The sequence below is a fragment of the Micrasema longulum genome, unplaced genomic scaffold (genome assembly GCF_059751315.1).
Source record: "Micrasema longulum isolate JH-2025_06_02 unplaced genomic scaffold, ASM5975131v1 h1tg001975l, whole genome shotgun sequence".
NCBI lineage: Eukaryota > Metazoa > Arthropoda > Insecta > Trichoptera > Brachycentridae > Micrasema > Micrasema longulum.
In genome coordinates, this window is record NW_028279148.1 from 1 (window position 1) to 22,244 (window position 22,244).

Genomic DNA, 22,244 nt, shown 5'->3' on the forward strand with positions numbered 1-22,244 from the left:
GAGGACTTCAATGTTTTTAGCATTAATAGAATCTGAATATAATATGAACAAAATGACATTCATGACTTAATTTTGCAAAATGTGTGACTTCCAGCTTTTCAGCTAAGGTACAGATATTATATCCTTGGATGTTATTCAATGAAAGATTATTTTTTGACTCGCCTTAATTATAGTTTCAATAATCTTAATGTTTAGTATACATTTTATTTTAAGAAATGTATCCTAGCCCCAGGATCTGGGGAATTACCAGGCAAATCAAAAAGATTCACTATAATGTTTTTGGAATAAATAGTTCAACAACTTCTTGGAAACGTGACATTTTGCTGAATCGAGCTGAAAAATTAATTCTTCAACAGGTTGTTTTAAATATCTCACAAATCCTCGAAAACACGTATAACTCTGTGAACGTAACAAACAAAAAGACTGACATTGGCAAAAAATCAATGCAAAATATCAGGTTTAATTATTTTTAAAAATAAATAAAACCTTTCAAAATTGTCATGCAGCCGAGTAAAAAATTAAAAAATTGCTAAATGTTCACATCCTTTTTTGCTTTAAATGTTACTTTAGTATTTTTTTAACGTGCATCGTTAGTAAATAATAAATTTGTTTCACAGATTTTGAAGATTCTTATGCCCCTAATTTTAGTTTAATAATTTATTAGAAAAAATATCCAAAACTTTTTAATACGTTGGCCCCTTTAAACTTATTATTAATTTGTTTAAAAGACCGACTTTTGTTTGTAGAAAATGAAATAAGCGTACAGATTTTCAAATCATATATTTAAAAATATATATATTAAGAAATTATACATACGAAAAGTTAACTTGCAACAAAAAAGACGGTGAATAGGAAAATAAGAGTCGAACGAAAAGTGACGATTAAAGTTATTGGATTTTAGACGTTTTCTGCCTTTAAAAATAATCTGTATCGCTTAGCAAGTTATACGAAGGCACATTAATGAAGTTTCGTAGGTTTTTCATTCTTGTTGATACATAATACAATATTTATGTTTATTATTTAATGCCTAAAACACGTAGGTACGACTTTCGCTCAGAGAAATTTCTCTTTTATGGTCCCAAGAGTTTTCAATGCCCTGAATGAAGTGTACAAGTTTAGATTTTGTCTAAGGAAAGAGACCGTTGCAAGAGACTGCTGCAAGACATTGCATAGATTTATATATTATAATTGCGTTGTCCAGATCTTGCGTTGTCCAAATCACAACTTCTAGACATTTTCTAAATTAATAATGAACTCAATATGTGAAGGTCTGTTGCTTAGTTTAATAGGGTACTTTGCTGAATGTAGCTTGGAAGTGAAAACTCTTGATTTGGTATACTTATTCACTACAAAGTATTACTGATAATTCTTGCTGTTGACTTTGGGAGAGACAATCGTGGAATAAGCTTGCAAGTGTATGTTTGTGGGTATGCAGATACTGTAGATATGATGTTGCCAATCAACAAACCATTTACACTTATTTTCTTTAGAATTAAAAACGCCTTGTGGCAAACTTTCAGTGTAATTCACAAAAATAAGAAAAGTGGAACGGCAATAGCAGTAATGAACGTTTGTTTATTAAAATAAGACTATACCGCTTGTAGTTGATTGTGCATGACGTTTTGTGGGTAACCGTGTTACTGCTATCATTAAAATAATGTACATTTTACTTTGGGTTTTAAAACAACGGCATGACTCAAATTGGTCTTCAAAAACGTGGACATTTTTTTTGCGTGGTATTTTATTTCTGTTTTGACGCACCAGAAAGAACCAATTTTTGATCTTGAATACACAACAAAATAATCAACAATGATGCTCTTTTCAAAACGTCAAGTTCCCGAATAGCCGAAATATATATATATTTTAAATTGCAAATATATAATTAAAAATAAAACGCATAACATACACAAAATTGAATGCCGTCCCTTGTGATTAAAAACACTCAAATGTAACACTTTAAGATTTTGCCATTTTAAAACGGCGTTCTCTCTTTTAATTAAAAATAAAATAAATATAAATTATATATGAATAATCATTCTCTACGGTATTCAAAAGCTTTATGTGTAATAATTTAAATAGAATTACTTTTCGACCGGCAGATTACGCCTCTTGTAATTTAGACTAAACTTAGGTACATTGGTACTCATATAAAGACAAAGTATTTAAGTAAATTTTGTTAAAATAATTTAAAGATAATCGATTGATCAGAAAAGCTAACCAAAAATCTTTAATTAAGATAAAAAAAATAATTAAATCGAGCATTTTAAAAGACATTTTTTTCGCTATTTTTCCTTCAATTCTTGGTTAATTTTTTGCCATTCGACGACCGATATTAGCTTAAGATTTCTACCTGAGACTAGACATCGAATTGTTACGGCGTGTTCATATTAGTTAAGCCGGATTATGTACATTTTTATTTTAATTGGTAAAAACTATTATTTACAAGCGCGTCCGTAGCTCGGTTGTTGCGTCCATCAAATAAGATGAGAATTCGTGTACCCGACGCGCGACGGGCGCACTTCGCGTCGCTATATATAAACGCGACGTCGGCGTCGCGGCGCTATATTTGGGGGCATCGGGACGCCTTCTCTCTCTCCATCTATCTCATTCATTTCCACCCTCCCTTTCCCCTATCCCGGCCCTTGCCGATCCACAACTGTTAAACACGCGTGGAGCGTGGCGTAGACACGTGTATTTTTGATAATCATAGAAGATCGATTGATGGTCCCAGATTTGATCTTGTTTATATATTGCGCCATTACCTTATGTTTATTCTTAAAGTTATGGGTCAGAGCTATACAAGCTCCTGACGTCACTACGACCTGTGATATATCTGCACGATATAAGAGACCTGTGTTCGAATCCACTCTACCCCAACTTGATTACCATTTTCTAATATTTATATACTATGAACTTTAAATTATTAAAAAAAGAATCTCCCACGCTCAGACGCTGAAGGCATTTTTTCCAAATTACGGTTAAGTTTTATTTTAAGATGCATTTTTAAAATTCTTTTTTTTTATTTTATAAATTTATTGCATAAAAAAAGTATACATATTTAGTAACAGAGAATCTGAAACGAAGTGTTCTCTGTTAGGGATAGTCTCCATCTGACATGGCTCAGCCTGTTCTAAGATGGAGATTTTTTATATTTTAAGCTATACTAATATAACAATAACAAAAAAAACTAAAACTTTTTAACTATAAATGCCTAGTTATTCAAATGTAAGAAAACAAATCGTTAATATACAAATATAAAGTAAATATATGCATGAAAAAATAAACAAATTAACTAAAATATAAAAAATCACAACTCGTTGAAAATGGCTCAAAATTGAAATATATGGGTAAATCACAAGAACGCAAATATTTCCTTTAAAAAAAATCGTTTATTTATTTATTTATTGACGGACTTAGTGCAGTCCATTCTAAAAATGGTAAATGCAATTTCTGATTATAAATACATGTACTAATAAATTAAATTCCAACTAAATAAAATTAAAGCTAGGACAAAAATAAATAAATTACTACCTCAATTTAAAAAAAAAGTTATTGTGACGGGGCCATTACCTTAAGTTTTCGATCCAAATAAAATGGAATCAATGTTATTAATTATTTGTATATAACCACTTACCGACTTTTCTATGTCTACTGGTTTCGAGACGTCCCCGTCTCTTCGTCGAGACACCAATTAAACCAACATGCAAAACCCACTATACACCTTCACAATAGTTGTTGCACAAAAATATAAAACCAACACAACATGCATTTTAATAGGGACATGCACAGATAATGACAAACATGCACTGATTAAATGATGAAAATATTCTGTTGTTTGAGAATTAATGAAAAAAATAGAGGGGATGGAGGGAGGGGGTAAGCTTAATAGGTTTAATAGGGAGACCATTACAGTGGAACATCGTATGAAGGATTATATTGGGAGTTTGTTTGATTATTGATCAAAGGCACATTCTTTTTTAAAGCTTTTCTAATGTGATATATTTTCGTAATATTTACTTTTAACCCTTTATTATTTGTATGCAAGATTTTAACTCCTGTATTTTTATTATTATTATGGATGCAAATATGAAAATATAAATTATACAAATTTAGTTACATACATGATCAAATATGCAAAATAATTTAATCATTCAAATCAATAGAAAATAAAACAAAAACTTAATAGAAATGATAATTAAGATATGGTTTAAAAAGTAAGAAATTAAAGTAAAAAATAATATTGCAAATAACAGTGAGTATTAAAGTAAGTAATGAAAAATGAAAAAGTAAATAAGGACAAAATTACTGGCTATTTTCATTTAACAATTTTTCACATTTAAATTCGATTGTTAATTTTTCTCTTGTGTGTACGTATTCCATAAATGATATTTTTGATGGTTATGAACGCATCGAATAAATTCATTGAATGTGTACTTGTATTGCGAAAATTTAATACCTTTTACGCGATAAAAAGGATCTAGATGCAATGGAAAGTTAAATATTATAAATAAAAATAAAAATAAAAATTGTTAAAAGACTATTGAACTAAGCAAAAAAAATGTGTGTATCATATTATTTTGTCATTTTGAAATTACGCCGCCCGTGACGTCGCAAGTTGTCGGTGAGTTCTACTGACATTTAAAAGTAGAGCCCCGCAGCGAGAACATACACTAAACGTCGGAAAAAATGGTTAACAGCTACATGAAATCTATCACAACACAACAATGTAATTGATTGTTTGATTTTAAATCATAATAATACCATTGTTAATATTCTTTCCGGTAACACAACGTTTGGACAAAGGTCTTGGAATTATTTTTCTGCTAACTAACTAACCATCACGCCATTTCCCCGGAGGGGTAGGCAGAGAGGATAGAACGCCACACCACTCTGTCCTGGCACACTTCCTTTGCTTCCTTCACATTCATACATCTTCTCATGCACGCACGTCGATTATTCCGACTTTTTACATGACCACTTTCAAGAATTTGTTGTACTTGATCATGCCATGTCTTTCTCGGCCTTCCTCAACTTCTTCAACCAGACACATTCGCATCATAAATCTTTTTAGCCGTTCTTTCATCATTCATTCGCTCCACATGACCGAACCATCGCAAAAGACCTTTCTTAATTTTGTCGATAATGCTTAACTCAGCCTTGCATTCTGCTCTAATTTCGACATTAGGGCACCTATCATACATTGTTTTTCCGCACATTCGCCTGAGGGATCGCATTTCAACAGCATTCAGTCTACTTTCGTCCCTTTTTTTCCAACTCCATGCTTCGCTTCCATACATTAGGGTTGGTACCAGAACTCCATTATGAACTGCTAATTTAGCCTCTTGCGATAGACACTTATTTGCTACGACAGACTTTAAGGCACCATTAACTCTGTTACCGGCACTAACCCTCCTTTCAATATCCTTGTCCATATTTCCATCTCTAGTAAACATACTACCCAGATATACTTATTTTTTCTGACAAAATGTTTAATTTGCTTCCACATGAAATTCAGTCCACTAATTACAATACTTAATAAAAATAATAAAAAAACAATATCTGTATGCAGAAAATTAGGATAGAAGAAATAAAATAAATATTTTAATGACATCTGAAATATATATTTTTTTAAATACTGTACAGTTCTCCTCATAACTGTTTTCCCTAGTAAGGCGGACTCTTAAACTAATGTTGAATAAAAAAATATTTTATACAGTATATTAATAAAAAAAGAACTTGTGACGTAGATCAACGCGGTTCGTTTATATTAACACTTTGTATCCCAGAGCCGTGTAAACACGTGATTATATAACCATGCGTTGTGTCCGGGTCCCGTGTTTTCACGTGGTTTACCAGCTGTCTAAAAAAGTGCATTTTATTGACATCTAGTGATTTTTATTAGTACTTTTTTGCTGCTGGAAAACCACGTGAAAACACGGGACCGGGACACAACGCATTGATATTATAATCACGTGCTTACACGGCTCTGGGATACAAAGCACAAAAAAAGGAGTGAGGCCCTGTATATGTGCGAGCATTGCAATGCGCAATGTGGCTCTCCATAAAGGCTAATGTTGGCAAAACAATCATACAAAAATGACTTATTGAGTTATTTCAAATACATATGAGAAGTTACAATTGATTTAACCAAGTATTTTGATAATTATGACACTTTTAAGAAACCCTTCACAAAGCATGCAATTTCACAAAAATGGGCCGGGCACAGGGTAAATTCTATGTTATATTCGGCCGGTGCTCAAAGTGTTAACCAACCTTTTTTTTATTTTTTTTTTATTGATTTTCGAGAAACTTTGTCATACAATTTGTCACGATCGTAGAACAACGGCGCATGTGATTTTCCGCAACTTTAAATGAGAGCGTTTTAAATTCTTTTTGAAACTTATGTCACACACTTAATAAGTACAAAAGTATATAATTTGATACTTGGGTTAGTTATATATATATTGTTCTTTTCAAACCTGTCAAAAAGCTCTTACTTATGAAACTTTTTCAAGATCAAATATAAAGAAAAGAATAAAGATCAAATAAAAGAAAGTCAATGTCGCATTTTTCGCACATCCGTCGTTGTTCTACGATCCTGGCGTATTCTTCTAATTTTACCGCGTCTAAGAAAACATTTTTTTATTTCCAATTGTTTCCATAGCACTGAACTTAATTTTAATTTTAATTTTTAATTTTTAATTTTTAATTTTTAATTTTTAATTTTTAATTTTTTATCCTTAATTTTAAATTTTAAATTTTTAATTTTTAATTTTAATTTTGTTTATTCAGAAAAACAACAGCAATACAAAAAATATACACAACATTATAAAAAAAAAAACATAAAATAAAGCCAAATCAGTTTTCCTCATAAATACAATTATAAAAATCCAGTTCAGTTAGATATTAATTGATAGAAGTGCATGTGTGCGAGTTTTTTTTGTGTGAGGGTGCGTGTGTAAAAAAGTGGAGTGTGGTTTTGGTAGGTATGTGAATATGTGTGTGAGTGTATATGGGTGTGAGGGTGGGTTTATGGACAGGGTGAGTGTGTGTTTGATATGAGTGAATAGAAACATCTTAAATTTATAATGTGAAAATATTTTTTTTTTTAAAGAAACGTAATTTTTTCCATATAATAGTTTTTTAATTCTTGTTTTAAAAATGAGTTAACTGCAGTTAAATATGTCTATGTTATTGAAAAATACATTATAATTACGCGCCAAGCGAATCAGAGGAGAGTTCTGTGCATAGTTGGTGCGAACTGTAGGTACATGGAAAAGAGATAGATTCGTGTGACGGGTGCGGTAGCCAGGTACATAAAGGGCCAACTTAGAAACCAGAATAGGACTATCAAGACGTCCATTAAGAATATCATGTAAAATTCCCATATCTAATACCAAACGACGATCCTCAAGACTAAGTATATTATGTGTATGACAAGAAGTTTTATAGTTAAGGTCCGTAAATCGGGATCTCCAATTGAGATGTCTCAAAAATGTTTTCTGAATATTTTCAAGCCTAATCTTGTGTATGGATTACTGGATATGGATATAAATTATTAATCATGGATATGCGAGTATGATGATTTCCGTAGTATTTTTTTCTTGAACACAGTAAACTGTTAACCTAACAACTGTTTCCCCCGAGACGTTCCCATCGACTTGTCTTTTTTCGTCCGAACTTCCCCCCTATCATACCTCCTCTTCTTCCCTCCCCTCCTTGTCCGACAGCGGCCCCAGTCCGCGACAGTTCGTCCGGAGACCGAGTCGCTTAGGACACCGGAAAAGTCCGCCCTGCTCCGTACGTTGTACGCGAGTTAACGCGAGAAATATATCCACAAGTTGCGAGTATTATTCGCCCCGGTTTCGGATTACATACGACACAATTCACGCATCGACCGGTGAGATTAATTTACTTTGAGATTAGGTTTTTTCAATGTCACCCCGCAAACAAATGTATCGCACTTGATTCATTTCCATAGCAAATTACAATGAAATTCTATCTAGAATGTTCACGTACAAACTATGTTTTAGTACTGCACATGAATTAAAAATCAGCGCCACAAGTCCTTCATCTAATCTAATCGAACCATTCATATTTTTGTAATTGTAAGATATTTTTTCACCTCAATCGAGATCGCTCACTCGGGATAAATTATTAAATTATTTTCATTAATGAATTATCTGTGGTTTATCATCAAGAGTTTTCTTTTATCAGTGAGAATTTTCACGATCCAATGATATATTGATATATTTTATCGGCATTGAAAGCAAAAAAATATGATGCTCCGTTAGTCTACGGCGACGCAGTTATTCTGTTCACAAATCCAAAATCCAACTACAAAACCAAAACGAAAAGCATACTTTACTAACCATATTAACATTTTACAACAGAGATGAAGAACATTTAAGAGAAGGTAATTTAGAAGTCTAGGCATCTACAGGGCTTATGACCTGTCAATGGCTGGTTTAAGTGGCCGCTTTACACACTGTGTAACATTCACCATTCTGCCTATATTTGAACATCTATATTCCTTCAATTCTTTCATCTGTTGATGTTTGTGAAGTTAAAGAGCTGAAACCTTTATTTATGCGGGTGAGATTCATCTAATTGAATTATTTCACCTACATACTAGGCAACGCCTGAAAATGTTATTTTTTCAATTTCTATACTTCTTCATGGACATAATATAAACAGCTCCCCAGGGAGTTGAATCCAGTCCTTGTCTAAAAAAATTTGAACAAACTCAAAATATTGTTACTAACCATAGACAAAGCAAACAAATTATGATTCTTTTTGACATCCCTCCTTACCGCCTACTCATTTTCAAATAATGGTATTTCATTATTTTTTTAGTGTACTTTTTTTAATTCGGGATAATAAATTAATATCCTATATTATTTCGAACCTTTTCGGCTATCCCTGTGCAAAAAATCAAGTCAATCGGTCGCTCCGTTGAGACGCGAAGGACACAAACAAACAAACACACTTTCGCATTTATAATGTTAATATAGAATATATTACATGAAATAATAACGTATCCCTATCTCCATAAGACCGAAAGTCTTGTGTTGAGTTTAACGCCATAATGACAAGTGGAAGCATACAAAGGCATTGACGAGCGTCGTGGCGCAGCTGGTTAGACGGCCAACTGTGACACTGACATCGCGGGTTGAATTCCCGCCAGTTGCCAGAATATATTTTTTTTTAGTTAATCCTGGTATTGTGGTGTATTTTTAATAACTTCCTTTAAAATAAAGGCTTAGCGGGTTATTTGTGCTTTGTTTTTTATGATACAAGAATAAAAAATCTAGATTTCTGACACTTTTCACACTATAACTGCATTCTTTATCCGCCCGGACACGGACTATTATTGTGTTGGTTACGAATTATATATTTTATTTTTCCTGGTGTAAAACTTAAGTAGAAATGTATTTAAAAAATTATCACAGAATCAGTTTGAGGTCCCGTGGGTAGTGTCACTGACTCGTGAATCAGATCCAAACCCCGCTGTAACCTAAACATGCTTTCCTTTTTATACTGCATGAAGAGTCAGTTACGTAAATCATAATAATTTTCTTGCCGCACCTAATGGTGCATAGGACACTGTATCGGTACACCAACCGCAGCTTCATTTTTGTTACATGAAGGTAAGATGATCAGTCTTACTTTTATATTATTAATATGTAAATAAGTTTTTTAAGTAAGGTGATCTTTTTTTAGTGTTTAGATTATCTTTGACCATAAAATTATTTTCGTAAACACTATTCCTTTGGCAGCTTTCTTGGATTGAATAATATAAGCAAACTAAAAATATATTTGTGTATATTAATCAACTTTTGAAGGTTGCCTGCTTTTAAAACGTTTGATATCGTCCGGTTTTGAGATTTAAAAAGTTTTCATCACAATTTTTTTAATGAACGAATTTTACTTTGTTGGAAATCAACTTTTTACTCGTATTTACTATTTATTTATAGTTAAAGCAATAACCTGAAAAAAATTCAATTTCTATACTTCTTCATGGACCAGGTGGATTTATCAACAACATTTTGAGTTTGAAAATTCAAAATCATTCCATTTTTTTGTAGACTAGATTCAACTCCCTAGCTCCCCAGCTGTTAACATCAACATATTACAACATAGATAAAGAACATTTTAAATAAGGTTATATGGCAGTCTAGGCATCTACAGGGCTTATGAACTGTCATTGGCTGGTTTAAATGGCCACTTTACACACTGTAACATTCACCATTCCGCCCATATTTGAACCTCTATATTCCTTCAATGCTTTCATCTGTTGATGTTTGTGAAGTTAAAGAGTTGAAGGCTTTATTTATGCGGATAAAATTCATATAATTGAATTATTTCACCTATATACTAGGCAACGCCTGAAAATTAGTATAAAGGTGAAAATTTCGGCGTTAAGTGTCATCATTTTTGAGGGCTTAGGAAATGTCTATGTGAATTTATATGGCAATGATTGGTACTAATATAAAGTATACATTGGTTTTACAACCTTTCTGGGTGTTGTGGTGTATTATTCATAACTTTTACATATCCTCTCTTTCTCACCTTCAGACAAGCCACTCAAATTAAGCTTGGCAGGTTATACATTAAAAAATAAAAAATCTATCGTATTGAAGCCAAATTTGTACAGGTTCCGCCGAGGATCTTTGACATTATTTACTATAAAATAATCCAGCATATACTCGTTTATCACAATAAATATAGTAATTTAAATGACTCTTTTTTATGTTTTGTCTGTATTTAGCGAGTAATTTATACCAAGTTACTCTAATTTGTACACGATGCATAATTTTTTTTTTCATAGGTAAATACGAATTAAAGTGAATTATTATGATTGTAGGAAGGAAACTGGTCCAACAAATATTTTTTTATCATTCTAAATATTATGTGTATTTATGTATTAACGGACATTATCCATTTATACAATTTATAGGGTTTAAATATTATAATAAAAGAATAGTTAAAAATATTTAAAAATAGAAAAGAAGCATTGACAAACATTAGGGACATCGAGAAAAGATCTTGACTATTTATTTAGTGCTTGTTTTTTTATTTATTTTTACTATTACAAATTATAAACAATAATAAAAACAATGTGACCTCACTGGGGTCACTCGTGCTGAGGACACTTAACAATATATTTTTTTGAAATATTTTTACATTTGAGAATAAACAAAGAAGACTAACTTAATAAACAGAGATAATCAACAAAATATTCACAATTTTAAAAACTAGGTATTTATGTACATTTATATTATTTATATTACAAAACGCACAATGAAACTAACAAAAACCTAACATAAGCTATACACTTGTGGAGCAGTTGATTCAATATTGGTTTGGGCGAATGAGGCAATCCATTTTACTTCCACCTAACTCCACAATCCATTTTTTTATAGCCTTTTTAAACATTCTCTCTTTTTTTTTAATTGTTTTAATAGATAGTGGAAGTAGGTCATAGGTTTCAATTGAATAATACTCAAAATCCCTTTGTCCGTAAGTGGTATTAGTTTGTATTTGTTTAAGTTGTCTTTGTGTTGAGGATCTAGTGATTATATTATTTGTATGTGATGTATTATAGGGAATTAGATCGCTGTAAACTTAAACCAAAAAAGTCCGGAACTTGTCTTAAGTTAACAATACGACAAAAACGGGTCATGATATGAAAAAAACATAACATTTCTCGTATTTTTCGCAAGATTTTCCAAACATTATGAATATATTTTTGTCTCATTTCCCTTAAAATAATTAAAATCAATTCAATATCTCCATTTTTATATGTTCCCATTTAGTAGTAAAATTTTATGTGATTAGCCGTTTTGAGTAGCATAAAAATGTGCATCACGAGGAACTTGAAATAAAAACGGACAGCAGCGGACGAGTTTTACATTCCTGTGAAAATAACTTTCGGTGTCAGCGATGTCCACCTTCGCCAAGAATTTTACTGGAAAACTTTTACGAATTTTACGTCAATTCATTTGAATATACAAAGTATATTCTCGTTTTTACTTCAATAAATATTGGTGATGAACGATTACAACGATTTGTATAACGTCAAACAATGCATTTTACCTCATCAGGCGAAAGAACCCGCTTTTATGCCGTGACGTAAAGCAACGTTTAATTATTTTATGTCTAAGTAAACATCGCTGATGAGCGGACATAGAGTTTAACTGCATTTTTGTTCATTTTACGATTTATATGTGTTCCGTATAAAACAGCATTTATCGATATTATTCCTGGCCGATTACCACCCTTCTCTTGACTCATCCTTAAGGTGCCTACCTAATACCAAGATAGAAGATAAAAAAAAATAGAACATTTCTATTGTAAACAAACATTTTACATTACATTACATTAATAAGAATTCTTGGAATGGTCGCGCGTCATTGTAAGAATTGTTATCATAAATCGTTAAATAATTCATAGTGAACTTTTATTATCATCTGCAAAAATATCGAAGAACATATCGTATCAAAGGTAGATCCATTCCCGTGCTCCTTTCTTTTATTCAAATACTGCAACTGCACGCGCTGCTATTAATATAATAAAATATTGTATGAAAAAAAAAATTAAAGTGGTTTATACAAATTTATAAACAAATAAGTGTAAAATGTCATACCACAAAGTGAAAAATGTTTTTGATAACTATAATAGATTTATAGTGTTGTTTAGACTGCAAGTGTTTTTCGTTAAATTTTCCAATTTTTATAAATAATGTAATAAATTTCACTAGATAAGAAAAACCACAAGATAGATTAAATTATTTTAATATTTAGTATGTACGTTTTTATCAATAGTAACTCGTTTACGCACGTCCCATTTTTTATATTCGTCGGTAATCAGCATTACACAGAAAATAATGTTGTTAACTTTGGCAGCCGGCTTCTGGCTGGTTTGTTTGTTTTGGAGCAAATTCCTCTCGTCCCTATTAATTATATGTAGGGCGAATTTTAAACATATTTCAATAAAATTAAATTAATTAGATTGAGTAAACATATACTGTAAGATTTTAAATGAATCGTGTCTGTCGATTATCAGATTGAAACCTATCTTTATATATAAAATTCCTCTGTACGTGTGATGTCACCGTACTCCCCCTAAACAGCTTAACCGATTTACGTGCGGTTTTCAGAGAAATGTAGATCTTTGCGCTGTGCGTGTTCGTAGATATTAAAATCTTCAATCGAATATGTAAAAATGAAGAAAGGAGCATAAATATTTTATTCATCGATCTACCAGGGTTGCATTCGAGGAGAATGCATTTACAAAAAAATGGAAAGAAAGCTAGTTTTTTGTGAATAAAAAAGTTTGTTTTTGAATGTTTACAAACAGAATTTGTTTTTTGTGGATCTCTATCAGATTATTTCCTTAAATTCCTTATAATTTCAACCCATTTTTTCCTTTTTTTAGATTTTTGGTAACACTTAAATAATATTAAGTTCAATACATTTTTTAAAATCGTATTCCTAAATAAGTACACCCCTCTGTTGGTAAGAAGACCTGAATTTGACGTTTGCAAAAAGAATGCCATATTTGAAAAAATATTTACTTTATGTTTTGGAATACAACCATAAACAAGTACCTAGGTACCTACTTAAATTTAATATTTAAATATATTCAATTTTTAGTTTTGGAATTTACTCAAGTATCTAAGTACCTACTTATAAATGAAAAGTCTTTTGCCAACGTTCGGGCAGGACAACGTCTGTCGGGTTCGCTAGTTGTTTATAAAAAAAATAAAAAAAAACATAAAAAATATTTTTAAATCCTAATTATTTTTATATATCCACAGAAATTAATTCATGTCTGAAAGAATTAATCATATTATGAACAAATAATCGAAAAATGTTCCAATTCAAGCAACGCTCTGCATATAACTTGCGATTTTAGATTCAATGGAACGTCGCTATCCAAACAAAGACATTACCATATTATTATACCTGCTATTTTCAGGAGTTGTTTTAGCCCCGCGGCGATTATTTCAGGAACTGAAAATGAATTCAAATTCTTCGCAGTAAAACCTGAAACATGTGTCAGGGAAAGCTGGTTTGTTAAATTCAAACCGCTTCTGTTAAATTATAATTTGCTCATGTTGGATTCCGGGTTGGAATAATGCCAGTGCTTGGGATTAAGGAAAACGTTGATTTATGCGAGTTTTAGAGCGCACAATACAAATATTATTACCGCCTCCCAGAATAAGGAATAAAATTCATCATCACTTCTACAAACTTGTTCGCAGTATTTTTTTTACAAAAAGTTGTAGATTATTTGTGTAGTTTAATTATGTTAATTACATTACATTACGATAGAAATATATCGCACCCCTATAAAGAGCCACAAATCCAAATGCGTCAAACTGAGACAAACTTAAATATTGCAATAAAACTAACTGGTCCAAGAAGAAGTTTAAAAATTAGAAAATTGTTGTCAGGCGTTGGCTTGTATGTGAAATAATTCAGTCAGATGAATCTCTTCACAACAATAAAAAAATAAATTAAAACTAATGTCTGAGTACACGATGATAAACTATTCTTTATATGATTCATATTTCAAGCATTTAATTTGTGGTCATACATTTTACCAAATGTTATATATATTTTTATAAAACCACTTACCCGCTTTTCTATGTCTACCAGTTTCGAGACGTATCCGTCTCTTCGTCAGGACACCAACTAAGCAAACATGCAAAACCCACTATACACCTTCACCGTAGTTGTAGCACAAAAATATACACCATAGTTGTAGCACAAAAATATAAGGACATGCATTTTAATAAGCACGTGCACTGATTAGGACAAACATGCACTGATTAAATTATGAACATATTTTATTTTATTTTATTTATTTCGAATACAAACAGATGTACAGGTTAAATGATTTTTTTTAAATTTTTTATATAAAATGTATACATAGTAGGGCCTGCCATCCAATTATATGTATTCACTAAATAATACTGTAATTAAGCGACGACGGCTTGAACTTTATACTATATAAATAATAAATACACTATCTATTAAAATAAGATAAATATGGACAAAACCAGGAGAGAGTGGAAAGGAAAAGAAGGAAATTGATAAGGAGTGGTAAAGGATGATTGAAGGAAAGTGAGAGTGGAAAATTGCATTTGATTTAATGATTAAATGAATTATGAATGAAGAGCATGAATCAAGCCTATTAATTCTCTTCTGTACATATTGTACGGAGTGTTAAATATATCAAGACTATTATTTTTTTTGTTAAATGTTTCACATATACGAGGGATTGTAGAATGTTTCCGATATTCCGATATTCTTTTGTTTGAGAATTAATGAAAAAAATAGAGTGGATGGAGGGAGGGGGTGAGTTTAATAGGGTGACCATTACAGTGGAACATCGTATAAAGGACCATATTGGAAGTTTGTTTGATTATTGATCAAAGGAACATTATTTTCTAAAGCTTTCCTAATGTGAAATATTTCCATATTATTTACTTTTAACCCTTTATTATTTGTATGTAAGATTTTAACTCGGTAAGTGGTTATATACAAATATTTAATAACATTTATTAAAAAATTTGACCACAAAGTTGATGCTTTAAATAATAATAATATTGAATAATCGGGTGCTCAGACATTAGTTTTAGTTAAGAATCAAATGGAAGAATAAAAAAATCATATTAAATACAAATAAGATAATTAACATATATTATTTTGTTTTTGATGCTTTGAAAAATTAAAAATGTTATTAAGAAGATAGAAAAGAAAAAACTCAACAAAACCAGATAAAGTGGTTGAAAAAAAAATTAAAGTAGTAAAATAGAGAAAAATAATACAATTAAAATTAAAAAATAGCCATTTACTTGAATACATTTTAAACATAGGAAAAAATATATACATGTATAAAAAGTGTTTGCTTATAAATGTAATCAAAACAAGATAAAAAATAAAACAAAGTAAATCAAAAATTTCAATTCATATCTAAAGATTTTTTTACGCAAAATTAAAAAATAAAAGTACCCATTAAAATTAAGATCTAAAAAATGTAAATAAAATAAGAAAAAAATAAAATAAAAGTTTAACCTAAAAAAATAACAAAAATGTATTTTAGAGATAAGTGTTTATTTAAACTATGGAAACCAAGGAGTATTTTTTTTCTATTTTAATTCATGTTATGATTTCGTGTGACGCGTTTCAATCAATATTTAATTTGGAATCGATTCAACAGTTTCCTAACATCGTTAGCTGTCATTCTTTCATTGCTGTTTTCTTAACTATAGAAAAGCTTTTAAACCACAAATCAACTATCGAATGGGCCATAATATACCCTTCGCCAGTTTCATAATTATTTTCACATTTCTTAGTCTTCACTCTAGTTTTGTTTAGTCTCCACTGAATTCAGCCCGACTAAAGCGACATTCCGTCACGAGCTTCCAAACAAACATTCTTGGGATTTACATTTCTTTTGCATGATAGTCTGTGTAGGGTGAAGCTATAATCATATCATGATTCACGGAATTCGAATGGTGAATATGGGGCTGACATGCCAACAAAAAAATGCCTTCTGGCATGATTCCTCAAATTTCATTTAATGAAGACAAAATTTCAATCAATTTCTAGCGGGGAGTAACACATGTGTATTTTTATTTTTTTTATTTTATTTTATTAGGTAATTCAACAAAGATTCATAATAGAAAACATACAATTTCAACAAAGATTCATAATAGAAAACATACAATTTTAAAGCATTCGTCGATACAATTTTACATGCATATATATCTTCAATTATAGAATTACACAAAATAGATTTATATATTAAGATGTAATACATATTTTTGAATATTTTTTTATACAGGATACAATGCAATAAAAAATAAGTTGTACCTGTGTACTTATTAAATAAGATTTATTCCTAAGAGATTATTCGCAAAAGCTGAGAGAGTATCATGAAAAATGTCAATTTTATTGTTTCGGCAGTATATATTATATTCCCGACACATGCGGGCCAAAGGTGTGTGGTTTGTAGCATTATTTGAAAACAAATGCAATTTAAATATTTCACAATGTCTGAGTGTTCTCAATACCACATTTATTTGTATTTTATTAAGGAGGTTAGTATCTACTTTGTAGTTTAATATTTTATACAGAAATTTTATATCGAAAACAACGCGGCGTTTTATCAGAGAATTAAAATGAAAAAGAGTTAGAAGTTGTATGTTTATAAGGAAAATACATTTAACAGTATAGTAATGAGTTTATAAAAATAGAATGGCAGAATTGGAATCACGATTCCATCCTTGTTTTGTGTTACATCAAATGTGTATATTTACTTCGGAACAATAATACAACTTTGTATATTTTTACATCAAATGAGTATATCTCAGAGTATCCTCAGAGGCAGACGGATGCAAATCCGGAATTTGGCGAAATGACATTTCGATTTTCGTATCCAGTTTATGATATGTCCATTGATTTTGAAGAAATGTAAGTTTTATAATAAAAGAACCAATGTATTATGATACTGAAAGTACAAATTAAAGCTAAAAATTACTTAGAAAAAGTAGATTCTTAATGCTTGTTTTGTTTTAACATTTGATGCTTGGATTTGCACCCGTCTGCCTCTGAAATACATATATTTATCTAATAATTCTAAATGAACAGCGTTAAATTTACCTTCAAATTTGTTGCAACAAAGAGGGAAAAAACCTTTGAGATGGAAATATGGATGTCTAGGCATTTACAGGGCTTATGACCTGTCATTGGCTGGTTTAAGTGGCCACTTTACGCACTGCGTTTAAGTGGCCACTTTACTCAATTTTTATACTCTACTTGGTAAAAGAAGAAGTATAAAAATTGAAAAATTGTTTTCAGGCGTTGCCTAGTAGGTGAATTGGTTCAGCCGGATGAACCTCTCCCACATGATAAAGGTTTTAGCTCTTTTACTTCACAAGAGTCAACAGACGGAAGAGTTGGGGAAATGTGGATGTTTAAACAAAGGCAGAATGGTGAATGTTACACAGTGTATTATGTGGCCATTTTAACCAGCCAATGACAGGCCATAAGCCCTGTAAATGCCTAGACTTTCATATTCCCAACTCAAAGGTGTTTTCCCTCTCTGCTGCAACAAATTTGAATAAATGAAATTTGATCTCTTTCAATTGAGATTTTTAAGTTTGCTTCTGATACATATTTTTTCTTTAAAAGGAAACATTTAGAAAGGTTACTTATTTAGAAAAAAGTCACGATAGTCGAAATTTTTTGTTGTTAGTAAAAACAGAGGTGTAAATTTCAATAAAGTCTTAAAAAGCTTAAATCACTAAAGGCAGACAGAATGTATTTTCAGTTTTGGCAATTTTTTTAAGTGTGACATTTTTCTTCCTAAAAACAACATGTTAAAAAATATCGTTGTATAACTTACGTCTATTCGACATTCAATTTTAAAGGCTAGTTCTCAAATAAAATAATATATGTAACGTAAAAGTGTCAGCCTCGTGGTGTAATGAGCATCGCATTCGCCTACAGTGCATGAGGTCTCGAGCTCGATTCCCGCCATGGTTGAAATTAAATATTTTTTTATTATTTTTATTTTTTATAAAAAAAAGAAATATTTGCGTTCTTATAATTGACGCATATATTTAATTTTGAGGGCCATTTTCAACGAGTTGTATATAACTCACTATTAGAAAATGGGAAAAAATTGGGGTAGAGTGGGATTCGAACCACGGACCTTTGATCCGTGAGTCCGAGACACTAGCCACGGGACCGCAACCTGATTTAAATTTATTTTTAAAAATATGTATTTGTACACTAGAATATTTCATAGTCATTGGATTGGCACCTGAAGCGTAAGATTGATAACCTTACCTTCATGTGACAGAAAAAAATATCAAAACACGCTATGATTGGTGAACCATTTCAGTGCCCTATGCACTATTAGGAGCGGAAAGGAAACGATGATGAACGTAAAAGCAAACACAATACCTTGTAGAGCAAAAATTTTTCCTTGAAAATGATGTATAACCGTTTTATTTTTTGTGCTCATTTCGTCGTCCATCTTTCAAAAAGGCGTGTATCGAATTCGTTAATTTTTAAAACGACTTTTTAAGAATTTGTGTGGAAATTTTACTCGTTTAAAAATAATATAAAAACAATCTTACTGTATTTTGCTGGGTTTTTTTATATTATTAGTATGATGCCCATTTATTCCATAAATGTAACAAAATTTTTATTAAAACAGTTATGACTAAATTTTAACTAAAAACGGGATACGCCTTATTGAAAGATGGACGACGATTTTTAAGTTTTGAATAAAACGGACCAATAATCGAACCCAGGACCTTAAGCATAGTATTCGAACACCCCAACCATTACTACACGCTACGAATCCAGTTACCGACGAGCTTTCAACATCTAGCTGTTTCAATTCGAGTTCGTTTGTCCGAATTGAGTCGTTTTCTGTACCGATATGGTTTCTGAAATCTCCGCCAGTTTGTATCAGAACTCCCGTCTTTTCTTCGGTGCAGTTCGCTCGGCGCGCACAATAGTCGAATGCCTCGCATTCCCGGTCGGCGTCTTCCTCTTCCTGGCCGCCGGTGCATCAACAATAGCCGGCCGGGTGTTCGACCTCGCACCCCGGAGAGCCGCACGTCTAGTATCTCGTAAAGAGCAGAAGTTCCACGCTGACTGACTCACACTGCTACCGGTTATTAATATATCGCTAGTCATTTTCCGATGCACGCGTGCTTCGACGCTGACTTCGGTTGCATAACTCGCCGTGTTATTTATTACTGCACAATGCTCTAACTTGGCGATCTATTCGTATCGTCACGTAAACTCTTATGATTTACTGAAGACAGATATGACAGTTTGATAATTTTGTTAGTTTTTGGTCGGTCGAAGACTGCATAATAAATGTAAACAAGAATGTCTTGAACAAGTAGAAGAATTTGTGTATCTGGGAAGCATGTTTTCAAGAAATGGAAGAGTAGAAAAAGATGTTGAAAGGAGAGTGAATGCGGGCAACAAAATGAACGGCGCTCTAAGCACAGTAATTGCTAATAAAAATATGTCAATCGAAGCTAAACTGGCAGTGCACAACGGAGTTTTAGTCCCGACACATGTGTATGGAAGTAAAACATGGAACTGGCAGAGGAAGGATGAAAACCGAGTGAACGCGGTAGAAATGCAATCTCTTAGACGAATGTGTGGGAAATCAATGTATGACAGGGTTACAAATGATGAAATCAGGCGAGAGTGTAAATCTGAGTGAAGTATAATTGATACGATTAAGAAAGGGTCTCTGAAATGGTTTGGTCATGTAGAACGAATGGACGACGAAAGAATGGTATAACAAGTATATATGGCGAAAATGAACGGCAATGTGAGACGAGAACGACCAAGGAAGACGAGGCATGATCAAATAATCAAAATCTTAAGTCTGGTCATGTAAAAAGCAGACAGAACCGAAGGGCATGTATGAATGTGGAAAAAGCTAGGAATGTATGCCAGGATAGACGTGTGTGGCGGTCCATTCTCCCTGCAGTAGTAGTATGGAAAATAGAATGTGTAAACATTTTTTTTCTAAACATGTTCAATTACTGGTCACCGACAAAAATGCTTTAAAATTTTCATGCAAATATCCGCATTTCGTACATAAATATCGATTGATCGCGATATGTACCGATATAGATTGTGTTTGTAATCGCCTCCTGCTCTATTTTAGGAACTGTTTAAATCTAGAAAGACTTCCACCATAACAGTCCAGACCTAGCCTCGAGTTTATAATACGACACAATCGGGACATTGCGCATTGGCGCATGCCAGCCATAGTTGGTGCTGTGTTGATCGAGGAACAGCGCATCATAGTTCGCAACCGGCCGATCGATATTTGCCAGCTTAATCATCCGTGTTTCTAGATTTAAATCATATCTATTATTAACTCCGATCTACATATGAGTTCTCGCGTTATTAACTTCAGACATTTCCCTTGCGTGCTATCGCCACATTCCCACACCTAGAGTCGTAACCCGGCGTGGTTTCCAAAGTTCTGCCAAATCAGCAATGGCTACGAACCCAATTATGTTTATATTTCTGTGCTGATTGCGTTTACTCGCGTATTTCGGATATATTAAATGCTTACCTATTAAATTACCGTTTTGTACAGAATAATAAAACACATTGGTGTCATATTTGACGAAAAACTTGAATTCAAAGCCACATCAACCACATTACTTCTAAAAGTATAAAAACTTTGGGTTTCATTCGAACCATAAAGGATTTTGAGTCAATGATGTAATAACTTATATTTACATATAAGTTATTAATTTTAAAAATACTTGGTACACTTCCACTTATTTATTTTGACCAATAAGCGCTTTCACCCTCTAATGGGCAACTTCAGACTGGTGAATATAATACAGTGTAAGGATAATTTATATAAAACTAAATATTATCTTAAGTGTAGGAACATTTAAAAATAAGTTGAAAAAGATACAATAGGCAATATTTCAATGGAACAGAATGATACAAATTATTGAAACATGTGTTGGCGGTGTACTTTAAGAGAATATTCTATTATATAAAAAATATTTATTGTTTTATTACAATGTACAGGGTCCAACTAAGGGGGCTAAAAAGGGTGAGTTTTTAAATTGTATCTGCTGATTTATTAAAATTCTATCGCCATTATTTTTTATCCTATTTATTTCTAAAATTTCCAATCTATCTAACTTTTGACCTTTATGTCCTACATGTAATTTTTTTATGTTTTTTGCTTTGTCAAAAGTATGTTTTAATTCATTTAATAACGACATATCAAAATATGCATCACATTGGTCAAAATAAATAAGTGGAAGTGTACCGAGTATTTTTTTATTAATGATAATATAATACAATGATAATGAAACATTACAATGGAATTCCATCAAGAATTGTCAATAAATAATTTAAATGAAAAAGATTTTTAATCAGTTAAAATGATGAAACTTTTGTATATACCCTTTGTTAGAAGCCAATTAGAGTTTAAATACATCGTCTCCTTTTTACAAAATTCACATAAATAGTGTTGAAAGAGTCCAACAAAAATTTTTAAGATTCATTAATTTCAAATTGCATATTTGTCTTTGTTTTTTTTTTTAATTTACGTACTTTGGAGGATCGCCGGAAAATAACTGACCTAACGAAACCGGTAGACATAAATCAGTAAGTGGTTATTACAAATATTTAATAATATTTTATCTA

At 31.6% G+C, this 22,244-nt stretch overlaps 1 protein-coding gene across 4 annotated transcripts in view; it reads left to right on the plus strand.

Moving 5' to 3' along the window:
• The first annotated feature begins 7,737 nt into the window (after positions 1-7,737).
• The window catches only part of LOC148273349 (smoothelin-like protein 2), a 44,772-nt gene continuing 30,265 nt past the window's right edge, over positions 7,738-22,244 (plus strand). For all 4 annotated transcript variants that reach the window (XM_088238829.1, XM_088238828.1, XM_088238830.1 and 1 more), the window contains exon 1: positions 7,738-7,900. The gene's annotated coding sequence lies outside the window, so the exon portion shown is untranslated. The remainder of the gene's footprint in view (positions 7,901-22,244) is intronic.